Genomic DNA, 16,889 nt, shown 5'->3' on the forward strand with positions numbered 1-16,889 from the left:
ACTGCCCACCGGAATGAGCTCCATTTAGCAAATAAGAAAGGGAGCAAAAGAAATGGGCAAGTATTTCACAGAAAAGGCCAAATGAATGTAATCAAAGAAATGCAGAATAACATCATATTATATACACATTATGCCACCAGATTGCTGACAATTCAAATTTCAGTGTCCATTTATGAAGTTTTATTGGCACACAGCCATGCTCATTCATTTACATATTGTCTCTGGCTGCTTTCCCACTACAGTGGCAGAGTTGTGTAGTTGCATTAGACTGTGTGGCCCACAAAGCCAAAAATGCTTACTGTCAGACCCTTTTCTAGGCAGTAAAGTTCAAGAAAAATTTAAGTTACATTAAGGTAAGTTAAACACAGAATCTCAACATTTCTATCTTATTCAGAATCTTCTTAGGAGCATGCAAAGGAAAGAATAGGGAAGAGAGTTAACCTCCTTCTACCTGGAAAAGATCCCTGAGTAAAGAGCCAAGGAATGCTGCCTAAAAAAGAAAAAGTAAAGTCAGTGGTTCTCAGACTTGAGTGAGCATCAGAATCAACTGGAAGGCTTGTTAACAAAAGACTGCTGGGCCCTACTCCCAGAGGTTTTGACTCAGTAGGTCTGGGGTGAGGCTGGAGAATTTGCCTTTCTAACAAATTCCCAGGTGATGCTGATGTTGCTGGTCTGGAGACTGCACTTTGAGAACTGCTGCCCTAAGAGTTAGAAGTGATTCCTAAACTGCGGTGCTTCAGCAACCTGCAACAGAATCACCTAGATCTCTGGCCCATGGTATTTACATTCTAGTGAAGAAGTGATATAATAAACAGTTAAGCAAGGAGCACCTGGCTGGTTCCATCAGTAGAGCATGTGACTCTTGATCTGGGGATTGTGAGTTCGAGCCCCACGTGGCAGGGAGAGATTACTTAAATACACTTAAAAAGGGCAGCCCTGGTGGCTCAGCGGTTTAGCGTAGCCTTCAGCCCAGGGCCTGATCCTGGAGACCTAGGATCGAGTCCCACATCAGGCTCCCTGCATAGTACCTGCTTCTCCCTCTGCCTGTGTCTCTGCCTCTCTCTCTCTCTCTCTCTCTCTCTCTCTCTGTGTGTGTGTGTCGCTCATGAATAAATAAAATCTTTTTAAAAATAAACAATTAAACACATATATAATGTCATATAAAATAAAGTGGATCATAGGAATAAAGAGTGACAAGGCATGCTAGTTAAGACAGGGAGGTCAAGTCAGGCCCTCTTTAAGAAGATGACATTGGATAGAGACAATGTCACGGGGAGAGCAAGCTATTAATAAGTTAACATTAATGTTAATTAATATCAATATGTTAATATGTGAGGAAGGAGTATTTGAGTCAGAAAGAACAATCAGTGCAAAGACCATGAGACAAGAATGTGCTTGGTGTGGGTTTCCAGAACAATTTAAGGCTAAGAATTTGACTCTTTGTTCTTTCTGGTTCCTTGTGTTCTTCCTTCCCCAGGGCAAGAAGCTTCAGTTTATTCTCTATCACACAAATAGGGTCATACAATACGTTCTGTTCTGCAACTTGCATAATCCCTTAGTGATAAATAATGAACAATCTTTCATGTCCCTACATTTAAGATTCATCTCATTGTTTGCAAAGGCTGAATATTCCTTTGTAGACATGTACCAGGGGTTTACTTTTTAAAAATCAATTATTTGTATGATGAGTTTCCTATAGATGAACAGTTAGATTGCTTCCATTTCTTGGCTATGATCCAGAAAATGCTATAGTATGCTTTTTCAAATGTGTGTGTGTGTGTGTGTGTTTGTGTCTGTGTACTTGTTCATACATTCCTTTATACACTAAAAGTTTACCAAGCTGCTACTACATGTTAGGTACCGCGTTACATGCTGAAAATACAACGTTCAGCAAAATGGACATGGGTTCTTGCTCTCATGGAATACAGGATCTACTAGGGGGAGAAAATCACACAAGAAATACGTAATTACAAACTTTGAGAAGTGCTAGCAAGGTATGGCTGTTGTTCAGCTTACCCAACTTTCACTCTCAAGCCTCCTTCCAGCTAGAATTCTGGCCAATGAGACAAAAGTGGGTCGTGGTAGACAGATCACTGTCCCCTCAGTCATATCCTTTAAAAAAAAAAAAAAGACTTTTTTTATTCATAGAGACACAGAGGGGGAGCAGAGAGAGAAGCAGGCCCCATACAGGAAGCCTGACATGGGACTCAATCCCAGGTCTCCAGGATCACACCCCAGGCTGCAGGCAGAGCTAAACCGCTGCGCCACCGGGGCTGCCCTCCTCAGTCATATCCTAATCCTCAGAACTTGTGCATATGTTAGGTTACATGGCAAAGAATTAAGTTTGCAGATGGAATTAAGCTTACTAATCAGTTAACCTTAGAAGAGGGAATGTAAGCACTGGGTGTTATAAGGAAATGATGAATCACTAAATTCTACTCCTGAAACCAATATTAGACTATATGTTAACTAAAGTTTAAATAAAAAATATGAAACAAAAAAAAGAAGAGAGAATGTAGCCTGGATTATCCAGGTAGACTCAGTGTAATCACAAGGATCCTTAAATGTGGCAGACGGAGGGCCAAAAAGTCAGAGAAGATGTGATGACAAAAAGCAGAAGTCACAGCAATGTGATTGCTGGCTATGAAGATGGAAGGGTGGGCACCAGTCAAGGAATACAGGCACCCTCTGGAAGCTGGAAAAGGTAAGGAAATCGACATTCCCTTAGAGACCCCAGAAGGAAGGCAACCCTACCAAAACTGTGATTTTAGCCTAGCAATACCCATTTCAGACTTCTAACATCCAGAACTATAAGATGATAAGCTTGTGTTGCTTTAAGCCACTACATTTACAGAGCTTTGTTAGAGCAGGCATAGGAAACTCATGCATGGATTACTTGGGAAAACTTTTGCTATCCTGATAAAAGTATCGTCCCTTCCTCTTCTTCCTTATTCTTGCCTTGAATGTGCAGCCATAGAAGTCATCCAGTGACCCTGAGGGAAAGGCCAAGACAACTGCGGAGCCATCAGCCCTGATATTGTTGAGCTGCTAAAGAAATGCCAGCAGCCCCTGACATCTAGTCTTCTAGTTCCCCTCTGTGAGCGGGGAAAAAAAAAAAAACCCTATAGACCCATACTTTTCAGCTCTTGTAGTTATTCAGTTACATGCAGACAAAAACATCTCTCAGTGACAAGTGGGTATAAACGGCAATGAGGGAATATCATGAAATATGCGCACAGTGGAATTTTTTTATGTCCAACATCCAATTCCCTTCCTATTTGGGGGGAAATCCCCAGTGTGCACAGCATTCGTGGACTACACTGCCCACTTCAAAGTCTAAAGGAGGAAATCTTTCATCTTCCTGCCCCTTGGCAGCCAGTACACAGGGCACATGCTCGCCTCAACTAGAAAAAGGACACGAGTGTATATAAAAGAAAAGGTTAACATCCTGTGCTTGATGCCCCTCCCAATATTCCCTAGGCACTCGTTTCTGTTTCAATGACTTCTTACTGCAGGCACCTGTGACTCTGCCTGAGGACTTTCTGGCTCAGGATTGTGCTTAGCCAGCAGTGTGGCAGGGAGTTAAGGTCCAAAGGAGCAAACCTATCAGTGATGAAAATGAATATAAGAAAAATGTGCCAGCTTCCTTGTTTCCTGGATGGAAAACCCAAGGCAGGGATCCCTGGGTGGCGCAGCGGTTTGGCGCCTGCCTTTGGCCCAGGGCGCGATCCTGGAGACCCGGGATTGAATCCCACGTCGGGCTCCCGGTGCATGGAGCCTGCTTCTCCCTCTGCCTGTGTCTCTGCCTCTCTCTCTCTCTCTGTGACTATCATAAATAAAAAAATAAAAAAAAAGGAAAACCCAAGGCATATTTTGTCTTCCTGAAGTCCCAGTAGAGTCAAGTCCCAGTTGCCCACAGCACTAACCTGCTCATTAAAAGGTTGTATTGTTTTTCAGATCTTCCCTGTCTCACTTCCGCACTCCCCTCCATGGCTTCCTGGGATTACCTTCCAAATAAATCACTTGGTCTCAAATACTCATCTGAAAGTCTTTTTCACCCAAAGTAAGAAATTTGATACCAGAAGTGGTCTTTTGAAGTAGACCTTCAGTATGGGGTTCTGGAATTGGATTACTCATATAACACATGAACACAAAGACCTCATTACTACTGGTAAGTAAAGTGTGGTGGCAATCCCTGGCATGCTGTAGAATTACAATTGAGAGACTCTTACCTATGCTGGATTGGGATAGGATAAAAATGGAAGAAAATGCACGGATTCATCCAATAGCTCTAGCGCTTGAAAGATGAAAACTGAGAATCAGGGAATTGGTTTGCTCTTGTCCAACAAGACATGACCTGTCTCAATGATCATAAAAATCCTAAAGAAAGCAAATGACAGGGACGCTTGGGTGGCTCAGTGGTTCAGTATCTGCCTTTGGTTCAGGTCATGACCCTGAGTTCCTGGGATTGAGTCCCACATCGGGCTCCCTGCAGGGAGCCTGCTTCTCCCTTTACCTACGTCTCTGCCTCTCTCTCTATCTCTCGTGAATAAAAAAATAAATAAATTTTTTTTAAAAAAGAAAGCAAATGACAGATGTGGTCAACCAGTTATTTTTTTTTTAATTTTATTTAATTTATGATAGGCACACAGTGAGAGAGAGAGAAGCAGAGACATAGGCAGAGGGAGAAGCAGGCTCCATGCACCGGGAGCACGACGTGGGATTCGATCCCGGGTCTCCAGGATCGCGCCCCGGGCCAAAGGCAGGCGCCAAACCGCTGCGCCACCCAGGGATCCCGTCAACCAGTTATTAAGTCAAGGAACAGAATGGAAGTAGAAGGCCTTCACGTGAACTTTTATCTTTTTTCATCTCTTCCAGAAAGGGGCAGTCTAGGCTAAAAATCAGGCCCAGATTTGATTGTGAGAGTGGTAGAGTTACAAGGAGGATGATGCTCATCTTTCTTAAGATCTGCCCCTGCCTCAGCATATTTGTTTTAGGGACAATTCTTAGTATGGCCCAAGCAGAGAAATACCATTTCTAGCAGAAGATAAAAGAGATTATTCACTGAATAGTTGTAGGACTTGGTAAATATATACTTGATGGAATTGAGAGAATAAACCTGGGAATGGATTTTGGGGGTACTGGACCAGGGAAGAATATAAAACTGGATACGGAAGAGTTTTTGATATTGGAACACTCTCCCATGACTCAGGATTTCACATCTTGGCAGGGATACCTGGAGTCAGTCCTAGTATGCTGCTGGAATGGCTCCTTGAAACTTGGAAACAACAAAGCCTATATAGTAAATGAAGTGGAGTTTATTTCCTCACAGCTCTCAAAACTAGAAGTCCCAAACCAAATTGTTGGCAGAGTCAGTTTCTTCTGAGGCCTCTCTCCTTGGCTTGAAGATGGCTGCCTTCTCCCTGTTGCCCCTCAGTCTGTGTGTTGTCTGTGTCCTAATTTATTCTTCTTATAAGGACACCAGTCATATTGGATTAAGACCTACTCATTCTGCCTTAATTACTTCTTTAAAAGCCCTATCTCTACATACATCACACTGTAAGATACTGAGAGTAGGACTTCAACATATGAATGTTGGGAGGAGGGGACATAATTGAGCTCATAACAGAAACCAGCAAGAGTATTGCTTATAAAACTAAAAAAAATGAAGATCAAATCAAGAATACTTACTCAGTAGCCTGTCAGTTGCCACAGTGGAAAAATCATTTTCCTTTTTCTGATTTCCACCCCTGAGCAGGTTCTCAGACCCAGAACTGATCAAATGAAGAGAGGCCAAGTCCCCATGAGGAAGGATTCTGCAAAGCAACAGCAAATATACACAGTTATGATTCCAGCAAGTCTGCCTTAGCAGGACCTAGCCCATTTATCAGTGTGACTGTGAAGCAGAGGGAAAAGGAATACCCGATACCCATATTTTGTGGAGGTGATGTCAGAGAACCTAAAGCACTGTCATAGGGCCCTCTGTTAGAGTGGGATGTGTGGAGGTTCAGTAAGAAATGGAGTCCTAGCCCAAGTCTTACAGTGAATCCAATGGATCCACACCAGAGAAATTTCTCTGGTCCCTGACTATATTCTTGGAAGAGACATATTCAGCAGTTAGAAGAACTCTCAAATTGTTCCCTCACATAACAGGCAAAAGCCATCATGATAGAAATGGCTAAGTGGAAACTCCCCGAAGCCAGCGAAAATAAGAAGCAATGCCATACCCTGATGGGACTGGCAGGGAATAGTGCCAGCTTCCTTACCTCCTGCCCAGGTGAGACAACTTTGAGGTGTATTCCACAGTCACCCCATGAGGACTGAGACCTAACTTCCCAGAGCCATACCTGCTCACTAATGCAATTTGCATTGGTTTCCTTCCTTCCCTGCCTCGCTTTTTTATTTCCCTACCGATGCTTATCACCTCCCAAGTAGACTACTTATACTCAAAGCCTTACCTCAGTGACTCACGGTGGGAAAACCCAACCTAACACACCTCCTCTCTGGCCTTTGTTCATACTGAAAAATACACATATGGAAGGTTTTTGTTGCCATTGTTGTTGGTTGTTACCTCCCAAAAACTCATACCATATGCACTGTTCTGCAATAAACTTTTTTCATTTTATAAGGCTTTATGGAAATTCTTTAGGCCAATAAATTATATATCTAATTCATATCTTAATAGCTGTGTCAAATTCCATAATATGGATATCCATATCCATCCTCCTACAGCTAAACATTTAGGTAGTTTCCAGACTTGCCTCCACAAACAATGCTGCCCTGCCATAAGCATTCTTAGACATACAGCCTAAGGAACCAGTACTTCTATTTATATAGGATAGACTCTGAAATTAAGGATTGCTAATCAAAAGTTATGCGGGTATGTGTATTTTCACTGACAAAAATCTGCCTTCTGGGGCAACTGTGGCACAGTCGGTTAAGCATCCGACTCTCACTTTCAGCTCAGGTCACGATCTCAGGGTTGTGAGATCGAGCCCCAAGATGGGCTCGTGCTCGTAGGAAGTCTGCTTGAGATTCTGTCTCCCTTTCCCTTTATCCCCTCCCTCTGCTTGCTCTAAATAAATAAAATCTTAAAAACAAGCCCACAATGATGGAGGTATGTCAAAGGGACACAGGAGTCAAACTGAAAGAGCTCCTGATAACCCAAGCTGGAACAACTTAAGTAACAACAAAAAAGTAGTGTTAGATTAAAGTATAAAATACATATTCACAGATTCATACTCTTATAAATAAACGATTATATAAAGACATAGGGAAAAGAGAAAAATCTCCCACTCAGAAGAATTCCAAATAAGTTTATGTAAACACTCTGCCCTCAAGGAGGTATGTCATAACCCCCCACTACTTATGTGGACTATGTGGGACACTTGGGTGGCCCAGTCAGTTAAGTGTCTGCTAGGGTCATGGTCTCAAGTCCCACTCAGTGGGGAACCTGCTTCTCCCTCTCCTCCCCCTCTCCTCCCTGCTTGTGCTCTCTGTCGCTATCTCTGTCTCTCTCAAATAAATAAATAAAATCATTTTAAAAACTTATTTTAAAAAGTGCAGACTGTGCATGATGGCATCCCTCCAAAGAGTACAGTATAGGTGATGGGGGGAGCAATTTTCCAGTGGACAAAACTGACAAACGCTACCTCAACAGGTGATCAAGGTTAATAAGAACAAAGATGCTATTTTGATAATATGTCCTCTTTGCTAATATGTGATGACATAGCATGTTACCTCCATGGTGATATTCAAAACCCGTAACACTAGTCTAATATTGAGAAAACAAACTTCAACTGAGGAACATACTGCGAAATACCTAACGAGTATTCCTCAAAGCGGTCAAGGTAATGGAAACCAAGGAAAGTCTAAGAAACTGTCACAGTCAAAAAGAACCCAGTGAAATATGACTGCTAAATGTAATGTAGTATCCTGGATGGGATCCTGGAATAGAAAAAGGACATTAGGGTAAAACTCAGGAAACCTAAATAAAGTATAGAGCTTAGTTGATAAAAATGAATCAATATTGCTGTATGGTGAACAAATTATGACAAATGTACCGTCTATATTAATGTAAGATGTTAATAAGAGAAACTGGGTGTGAGATTTATGGAAACTCCATACTATCTTTGCTATTTTTCTGTAAGTCTAAAATTGTCTTAAAATAATTTCATTAAAAATTGTTCATTCATCTAAGTTATACTTTTGATGTGGTATGATGTAGGGGCATGGCTGTTTTCTTTCATGTGGGATAGCCAATTGTGCCAACATCAGTTTATCAAACAATTGGATTAAAGTGCTGCTTTTGTTATCTATTACTTTACAATGCATAGTTGGATTTTGGTTCTGGACAATTATATTTCGTTGACCAAATGTTTATTCCTGGATAGGTATCATACAACAATCAATATGTTTTGATTATGGTGATTTTATGGTACCTTTTATATCTGGTAAAATATACTTGCAGCTAATCTCACAAAGGATCAATTTCTGTAACATGTAAAGAGTCACAATAAAATCAACAATAAAATGAGTGACAACCCAGTAGAATAATGGCAAACAATATGAGCATACAGTTCACAAAACATAAATATAAATGGCTCTTTGACATATGAAAACATGTTCAATCGGAGAAGGACAAACATTATATGGTCTCATTCATTTGGGGAATATAAAAAATAGTGAAAGGGAATAAAGGGGAAAGGAGAAAAATGAGTGAAAATATCAGGGAAGGAGACAGAACATGAGAGACTCCTAACTCTTGGAAACGAACTAGGGGTGGTGGAAGGGGAGGTGGGCGGGGGGTGGGGGTGACTAGGTGACAGGTACTGAGGGGGGCACTTGATGGGATGAGCACTGGGTGTTATTCTATATGTTGGCAAATTGAACACCAATAAAAAATAAATTTATAAAAAAAAGAAAAGAAAAGAAAAGAAAAGAAAAGAAAAGAAAAGAAAAGAAAAGAAAAGAAAAGAAAAGAAAAGAAAAGAAAAGAAACTAAGTCCGCAGGCACTGTGGAACTGCGAGGGACAAGACGTGTGCTCAACTCGCAGAAATAAATACGCCTTGAAGAAAAAAAAAAGTAAACATGCTCAAACTTTATCATAAATAGGAAAACATAAAATGAAACCACAGTTCACAGATAAACAAAGACCAAAAAGTCTAATATAATGCTATTTTTGTGAGAATGCAGGGAAACACCCACTTTCATACATTGTTGGTAGAAATATAAATTGATACAACTTACATGGAGAGCAGTTTTGGCACCTTATACAAGCATTTAAAATATACATGCTGCTTGACTCAGAAATCTTATGTGCTCTACAGAAGCACTAGAAATCCTATGCTATATATGTATATTCCCATATATATATATGTATAGTTGGGAATATACATATTGTATATATGATGCTATTCATTGAAAGACTGTTTATTATAGAAGGAGATCTGTGAGGTATTTTAAATATTAAAGTCCATCAACAGAGAACTCGTTAAACACTGGTAAATCCCTAAAATGAAATTCTATATGCACAAAGGAACAAGAAGCAAGCTCTTCAGGAACAAGAAGCAAGCTCTTCAGGAACATCTCAGAGTTACATTGGTAAGACAAAGCAATATGGGGACACCTGGGTGGTTGAGTGTCTGCCTTTGGTTGAGTGTCTGCCTTTGGCTCAGGTCTTGATCCCGGGGTCCTGGGATCGAGTCCTGCATCGGGCTCCCTGCATGGAGCCTGCTTCTCCCTCTGCCTCTGTCTCAGCCTCTCTCTCACTGTCTCTCATGAATAAATAAAATCTTTAAAAAAAATAAAAAAGGGAAAGTAATATGAAGAACAATGTGAATACTGTGTTAAAAAATGATTCAAATATAGGGGATCCCTGGGTGGCTCAGTGGTTTAGCACCTGCCTTTGGCCCAGGATGTGATCCTGGAGTCCTGGGATCGAGTCCCACATTGGGCTCCCTGCAAGGAGCCTGCTTTTCCCTCTGCCTGTGTCTCTCTCTCTCTCTCTCTTTCTCTCTGTGTCTCTCATGAATAAATAAATAAAATCTTAAAAAAAGGGATCCCTGGGTGGCGCAGTGGTTTGGTGCCTGCCTTTGGCCCAGGGCGCGATCCTGGAGACCCGGGATCGAATCCCACGTCGGGCTCCCGGTGCATGGAGCCTGCTTCTCCCTCTGCCTGTGTCTCTGTCTCTCTCTCTCTCTCTCTCTCCGTGACTATCATAAATAAAAAAAAAAAAATCTTAAAAAAAAAAGAATCAAATATCTCTGAAAGTATATGGGAGAAACTTATGACCTAAATTATCTATGCAGAAGATAAGTGGCTGTGGGAGGGGTGACGAGAGCTGCATGCTTCTTGGTAACTTTTGATCTTGAACAATATGAATATTTAACTCATTTAAAAGAATAAATAAAATATTAATTTTTTGATTAATTAAATAATGAGACTTTTATAAGCGTCATATTTGAATTTTGAATTGCACTATATTTGTCATTTGGGGAAGATTACTGTTCGTATTGTATTATGTCTTTCTATATCTTCAGATCTTTTCTTTTAAGTAATCTCTCCACCCAGTGTGGAACTCAAACTCACGACTCTGAGATCAAGAGTTGTAGGTTCCATCAACTGAGCCAGCCAGGCAACCCCCTTCAGATCTTATATTATGGTCTTCAGTAAGAAGCTATAATGTTCTTCATATACATTCTGTATATTTCCTCTTCCACTCATTCCTAAGTATTTTTTTTAAGTTTTATTTATTTAAGTAATCTCTATCTCCAATGTGGGGCTCAAACTCAGAGCCCTGAGATCAAGAGTTGCACACTCCCCTTACTGAGCCAGCCAGGAGCCCCTCATTCCTAAGTATCTTAAATTTTTGTCAGTATTGTGAATGGAATTCTTTCCCACTACTATTTCTAGCTGGTTATTGATAATATTAAGAAGTATTTTTGGAAAAAAAAGTATTATTGGTTTTTGCCTATTTTCATATAGTTAACCATCTCACCAAAAACTTATATTACTTCTGGTAGTTTTTGTAAAACTAGAATCTAGTAAGCTTTCTACAAATATAATTTTTTTAAGATTTTATTTTATTTATTCATGAGAGGCACAAAGAGAGAGAGAGGCAGAGAGACAGGCAGAGGGAAAAGCAGGCTCCATGCAGGGAGCCCGACGCGGGACTTGATCCCGGGTCTCCAGGATCACGCCCCGGGCTGAAGGTGGCACTAAACCACTGGGCCACCAGGGCTGCCCAAATATAATTTTTTAAATAGGATAATCTGGGGGTGCCTGGCTGGCTCACTCAGTGAAGCATGTGACTGTCCATCTCGAGGTTGGAAGTTCAAGCCCCACACTGGGTGTAGAGATTACTTTAAAAAAAAATAAAATCTTAAAAAAAATAAAAATAATAATAAAAAATAAATAGGAAAATTTTTGCATATTCTTTCTAATGCAGATTCCTATCATTCTAGTTGTAGTAAAAGCTGAATACACCTAAGAGAGAGAGAGAAAAAGAGAGAGAGAAATACAGTGATGAAAATAAGATCGAAGTTTCTTTCTTTCATACATAATTGTTGACCAGTTCAGGCTGGCAGAACAAATATCCTTGCTCCTCCAGGTTATTCAGTGACCCGTGTTCCTATCATCTTGTTGTCCTGCCATCTACTGGAGCGTTGTACTCATCTGCATGGTTGAAGTGGAGTTACAGTTACATCTATGTTCCAGCCCCAGAGGAACAAGGTGGGAGGAAAGTCTAGAATAAACAATTTCCTTTTAAGCAATTGTGGGATATGTTGACCTCATCACATCTGTTCATATGCCACTGGTGCAAACAGTCATATGGCTGCACTTAGCTTCAGGAGAAACTGGGAAATGTAGTCTCTCAGCCATGCCCTTAGTTAAAACAATATTTCTAAGGAAGATGGGGAGAACAGAATTTCGAAGACAACAGTAGGCTACACATAATACTTCACTGTCTTGTCTGACTAGATTAGTTAGAACATCCAAAACAATGTTGAATAATGCTGACAGCAGCCTTCTCTCATTCATGACTTTAATGAAATGAGTTTACTATTTTATCATTTGGTATAATGTTTGCTGTAGAGTTTTGGTAAGCAATCTTTATCATATTTAAGTAGTTTCTTTTAAATGTCTACTTTAGTAAGTTAATAAATTTCTATTTTACTTGAAGTACTTATTAAGAATGGCTCCTGAAGGGGTACCTGAATGGCTCAGCTGGTTAAGCATCTGACTCTTGATCTCAGCTCAGGTCTGAATTTCAAGGTTGTGAGTTGAGGTCCACACCCTGAGTGTGGAGCCTACATTAAAAAAAAAAATTTAAAGGATGGGATGCTGAATTTTTAAATGCTTTTTAAGTTTCTGTTAACATAATACTATGGGGTTTCTCATTTATTTGTTTTGTCATAAATTATGTTGATTAACTTCCTTTTTTTGTTTTGTTTTTTTTTTGTTGATAAACTTCCTAATGCTGAATCATTTTTGCATTTCTGAAATAAACCCTACTTGATCATGGTGTATTATTCTTTTGCTACACTGCAAGGTTTTGTTTATTAAGATTTTATTTGGAATTTCTATGTGTATATTTTGTACAAATATTTTGATATCATATAAGCATATGTAAGGCTATAGTAGCTCTAAAAAATGAATTTGGGATCTTTCCATCTGTTTCCGTGGACTGAGAACTGGTGCCAGTCCCTGAACTGTTTGTTACCAACCCATGGTGGTTAAGGACAGAAATGGAGAGGGTTTAGAAACCTTTATAGCGATCTGACATCACTATGACATCCAAGCAGTGACCGCTGGGTTCATCAATGAACAGTGCATGCTGTTTTTGTAATTACTTTTTTGTCCATATGTTAAATTGGTTTTGGTCATATTTAATAAAATGTCATTTATTTCCGATGAATCTTAACATTTAAAAATTGTGCTCGCACTTTGCTTACTTCATTTCTCTAATATTCTTATTAAATATTACAAAAGTATCTCTCCACAATAATCACACTTTTTTTTTTAAACGGATCCTTCACAGGTAAAAGAAATGTGTGGGAAATATCAGGAAGGGAGACAGAACATAAAGACTCCTAACTCTGGGAAACGAACTAGGGGTGGTGGAAGGGGAGGTGGGCGGGGGGTGGGGGGGAATGGGTGACGGGCACTGAGGTGGACACTTGACGGGATGAGCACTGGGTGTTTCTCTGTATGTTGGTAAATTGAACACCAATAAAAATTAATTTATAAAAAAAAAGGGATCCCTGGGTGGCGCAGCGGTTTGACGCCTGCCTTTGGCCCAGGGCGCGATCCTGGAGACCCAGGATCGAGTCCCACGTCGGGCTCCCGGTGCATGGAGCCTGCTTCTCCCTCTGCCTGTGTCTCTGCCTCTCTCTCTCTCTCTCTCTCTCTCTGTGACTATCACAAATAAATTTAAAAAAATTTTTAAAAAGAAAAAAAAGAAAACGGATCCTTCACTACAGATGTTTTGAAAAACACTGGTCCAAAAGGGACCACATGATATTCAAATTATTTCTTTTATTAAATTTGATTTATTATTCTCTAGAACTTCGCTATGAAAGCAACTGGACCTGCCGCCTTTCCATTCTCGGCTACAGTTACCGCTCTTTTCCGGTTTTCTACTTCTTGGGTCAATTCTGGTAGTTTATAGTCTGCCAGGAAATCCACCCTTCCGTCCGCACATTCACATTTGTCGCACACGAGATTGGTTCTCTTTAAAGGTTGTTAATATATGTCTGTTTTTATCTCCATCGTCCTTTCTAATATTTTGCCTCCACTTCCTCCTTTTCTTCCTTCCTACCTTAGTCTGGGGGCCAAGAGTGCGTCTATTTTATTGGTCCCTTCCAAACAACCCGGCTTCGGGAGCGGGCGCCGGGCGGCCGGGCGGGGAAGCCCAGCCCGGGGTCAGGCGGGGGCGCCCGGGCGCGGGGCCCGGGGCCCGGCCACTCCGAGCGGACGCAGCAGGACCGCGGAACCAGCGGAACCAGAGCCGCGGCGCAGGAGCGGCAACTCGGGGGTTTTCCGGGCTTCGGGAAGTGGCCGCCCGCCCCATCTTCCGGCGTCGCGGCCCCGGATGCTATCACTTCCGCCCCCGCCCCCGCCCCCGCCGGGCTCGCGGTGCCTGGTCCCTCCCGGAGCCGCTCCGGCCGCGCCGCCGCCTCCGCTCGCTTTGTCCCCCGCACCGGGTGTCGCGCCGAGCGCCGGGCGGGAGCGAGGGGCGCACAGCCGCGGGGGCTCCGCTGAACGCGCCCGGAGCAGGTCGGCCTTCACAGGCCGGTCAACCGAAGGACTCGCTGGAGCCATTGTCGCTCGCGGTGCCGGAGAACTTACTGAGCCTTTCGTTGGGTTTGCGCCCCTGCTCGTGACCTTCCCATCGTGTTCCCCGCCCTCGATGTGCACTTTTCAGTGTGGACAGACGCCGGATATCTTCACGTCACCTCCCCATTGACCAGAAGATTGTGGCGAATTGGAAATGAACACAGTAGTGACATACCTCAGCCTTTATCCGGTTCAAGGCATAGCAAGCCGTAAGGATGCGTTTACCAGCATTCCTGTGCTGGCTGGAACGCCGAGTGAGTTCAAAGAACGGGAATTCAAACTCTATGTTAATTATGCTGGAATTGAAAAAATAAGCAATTTTTTTTAAAGAACGGGGATTCGGGAAACTTCGCAGTAAATATCTAGTGCAGCGCTGTACAATGGAAATATGATGCAAGTCACAACTGTGACCTACATGTGTGGCTTTTTTTTTAAGTTCATTTATTTAGTAATCTCTACACCCAATGTGGGGCTCGAACTCAGGACCAGGAGATCAAGAGTCCCATGTCCTTCGGACTCAGCCAGCCAAGGCACCCCTAAGTGTGTGATTTTAAATGCTAGTAGCTACATTTAAAAAGTTAAACAGGTCAAATAAACCTTAATTTATTTGCTCTAATACATCCAAAATACATCCATATTCATCAGTATGAAAATCATGAGACATTTCACATTCCTTTTGCTTTTCCTTTTTTTAAAATATTCTTTTAATAAGAAGTGAAACAGTTGGGTTACAAGGTATGTATAATTTTTTTTCATTTGGAAAAATTATTTTATTTTATTTTTTATATACATTTTTATTGGTGTTCAATTTGCCAACATATAGAATAACACCCAGTGCTCATCCCCTCAAGTGCCCCCCTCAGTGCCCGTCACCCAGTCACCCTCATCCCCCACCCACCTCCCCTAACACCACCCCTAGTTTGCTTTTTCATACCAAGTCTTTGACATCTTGCATGTATTAACACCTCTAGCACATTTCCAATCGGATTACCAACATTTTGAGTGCTCAACAGCCACATGTGGTTAGTGATCAGCATACTGGACAATGCCGTTTCTTACATTTCTGCCATTAAGGCCAAATGTTCTGAAGAGTTGTGCTAAATCTGCAGAGCCAATTAATGAATCTATTGACAATCTAGAATCTCATCTAGATAAAACTTATAGGAGTACTACAAAATAATTAAGCCCCATATATTTTAGCAATTCCTTGAAGAAATTCCATAATGCAATGTGTGGAATACATCCTACCAGTTGTTACTAAATGTTATCAGGGAGCTCCAGAAAATTTGAATGACTGTGAGTTTTTCCCATTTGAATTATGCTGTCAAATCAGTGTAGAAACTGGCAGGAAATCCCAGTGAGTTGGGCACTTGGGGCAATCTGGGTCCATCAAATCTCTGAATCCTCAGGGGTCCAGTGCAAGTCACAGACCCTGTCAGGTTCTAGCCCAGCCCTTCCTGATCTTGGGAGATAATGAAACCTCAAACCGGTAACAATGTTCCTCTCTTGTTTTCTACTAGGGGTAGCCTTTTCTTAATGTCAGGTCATTAAAAATCAGTTCCTTATTTACAGAGCAGTGGAAGGAAGGCTAGCACCAAAAATCTGGTTTAAAAAGATGAGGGACTTAAAGGCCCCACCATGAAAGGCAGGTCTTTGAATGCTACCTGTTTTTACCTCATACCATTCAACATATCCTAAATGTCCACTCTTTGCGGATTTGTGCATACATATTACACTTGCAGAACAATTTTGCAAATTGTGTGCACACACACAAAAGGACCAAGCTTTAATAAATTGAATTAATTTTTGTAAAGCCACCTTTTGGTTTTATTGAGGTTTTATTAACTTTTATACCACTTTTTATTGTTTTTGTGGCAGAGAGGCAACACGCAGACCCCACTTCAAGAAAGGACTAATCATCCAGCTGCAAGGAGTGCCAGCAGCTGTTAGTACCTTCAGAGTCCACCTCTGATTTTGAGCTGAGGGTCACACTGCTCTTGGGATGTCCACGGCTAATGACTGAGCAAGATGGTAGGACTGGGGTATAGCCTTTTCTGCCCAACACGGGATCCTTCTAATAGGTAATCTTTGCTATGCAGCTCCCCAGTGAGCTAGCAGAAACTTTGTGGGTCTGCATTACTGACAACATGCCCTGCCTCTTCTGTTTCACAGATGTTACTCCTCAATAAACCAATAAACCTTTTGGATCCTTTAGTCCTCAGCATCTGTTTCCCAGGGAACCCAACTTGTGACAATTTTCTACTTCACTAATTTGAGCTTTATTTTTATTAATTCCGTTTATGTTTTCTTTTAGATAATTTTGCAGCTTTGTAACTGTGTTCTTAGTAGATTCCTTTATGTTTTCCTTTTTTTCTTAAGATTTTATTTATTAATTCATGAGAAACACACACAGAAAGAGAGGCAGAGACACGGGCAGAGGGAGAAGCAGGCTCCATGCAGGGAGCCGGACTAGGGACTCAATCTTGGGTCTTCAGGACTAGGCCCTGGGCCAAAGGCGGCGCTAAACCGCTGAGCCACCCGGGCTACC

General features: G+C 41.6%; 1 protein-coding gene across 1 annotated transcript in view; it reads right to left on the minus strand.

Annotated features, from left to right (window-relative positions):
• The window catches only part of THOC2 (THO complex 2), a 138,589-nt gene extending 124,626 nt beyond the window's left edge, over positions 1-13,963 (minus strand). Inside the window, exons 1-2 of the mRNA XM_041740690.1 lie at positions 13,824-13,963; positions 5,692-5,816 (exon numbers count right to left, since the gene is read on the minus strand). The gene's annotated coding sequence lies outside the window, so the exon portion shown is untranslated. The remainder of the gene's footprint in view (positions 1-5,691; positions 5,817-13,823) is intronic.
• Between the last annotated feature and the right edge of the window lie 2,926 nt (positions 13,964-16,889).

The sequence above is a fragment of the Vulpes lagopus genome, chromosome X, assembly GCF_018345385.1.
Source record: "Vulpes lagopus strain Blue_001 chromosome X, ASM1834538v1, whole genome shotgun sequence".
NCBI lineage: Eukaryota > Metazoa > Chordata > Mammalia > Carnivora > Canidae > Vulpes > Vulpes lagopus.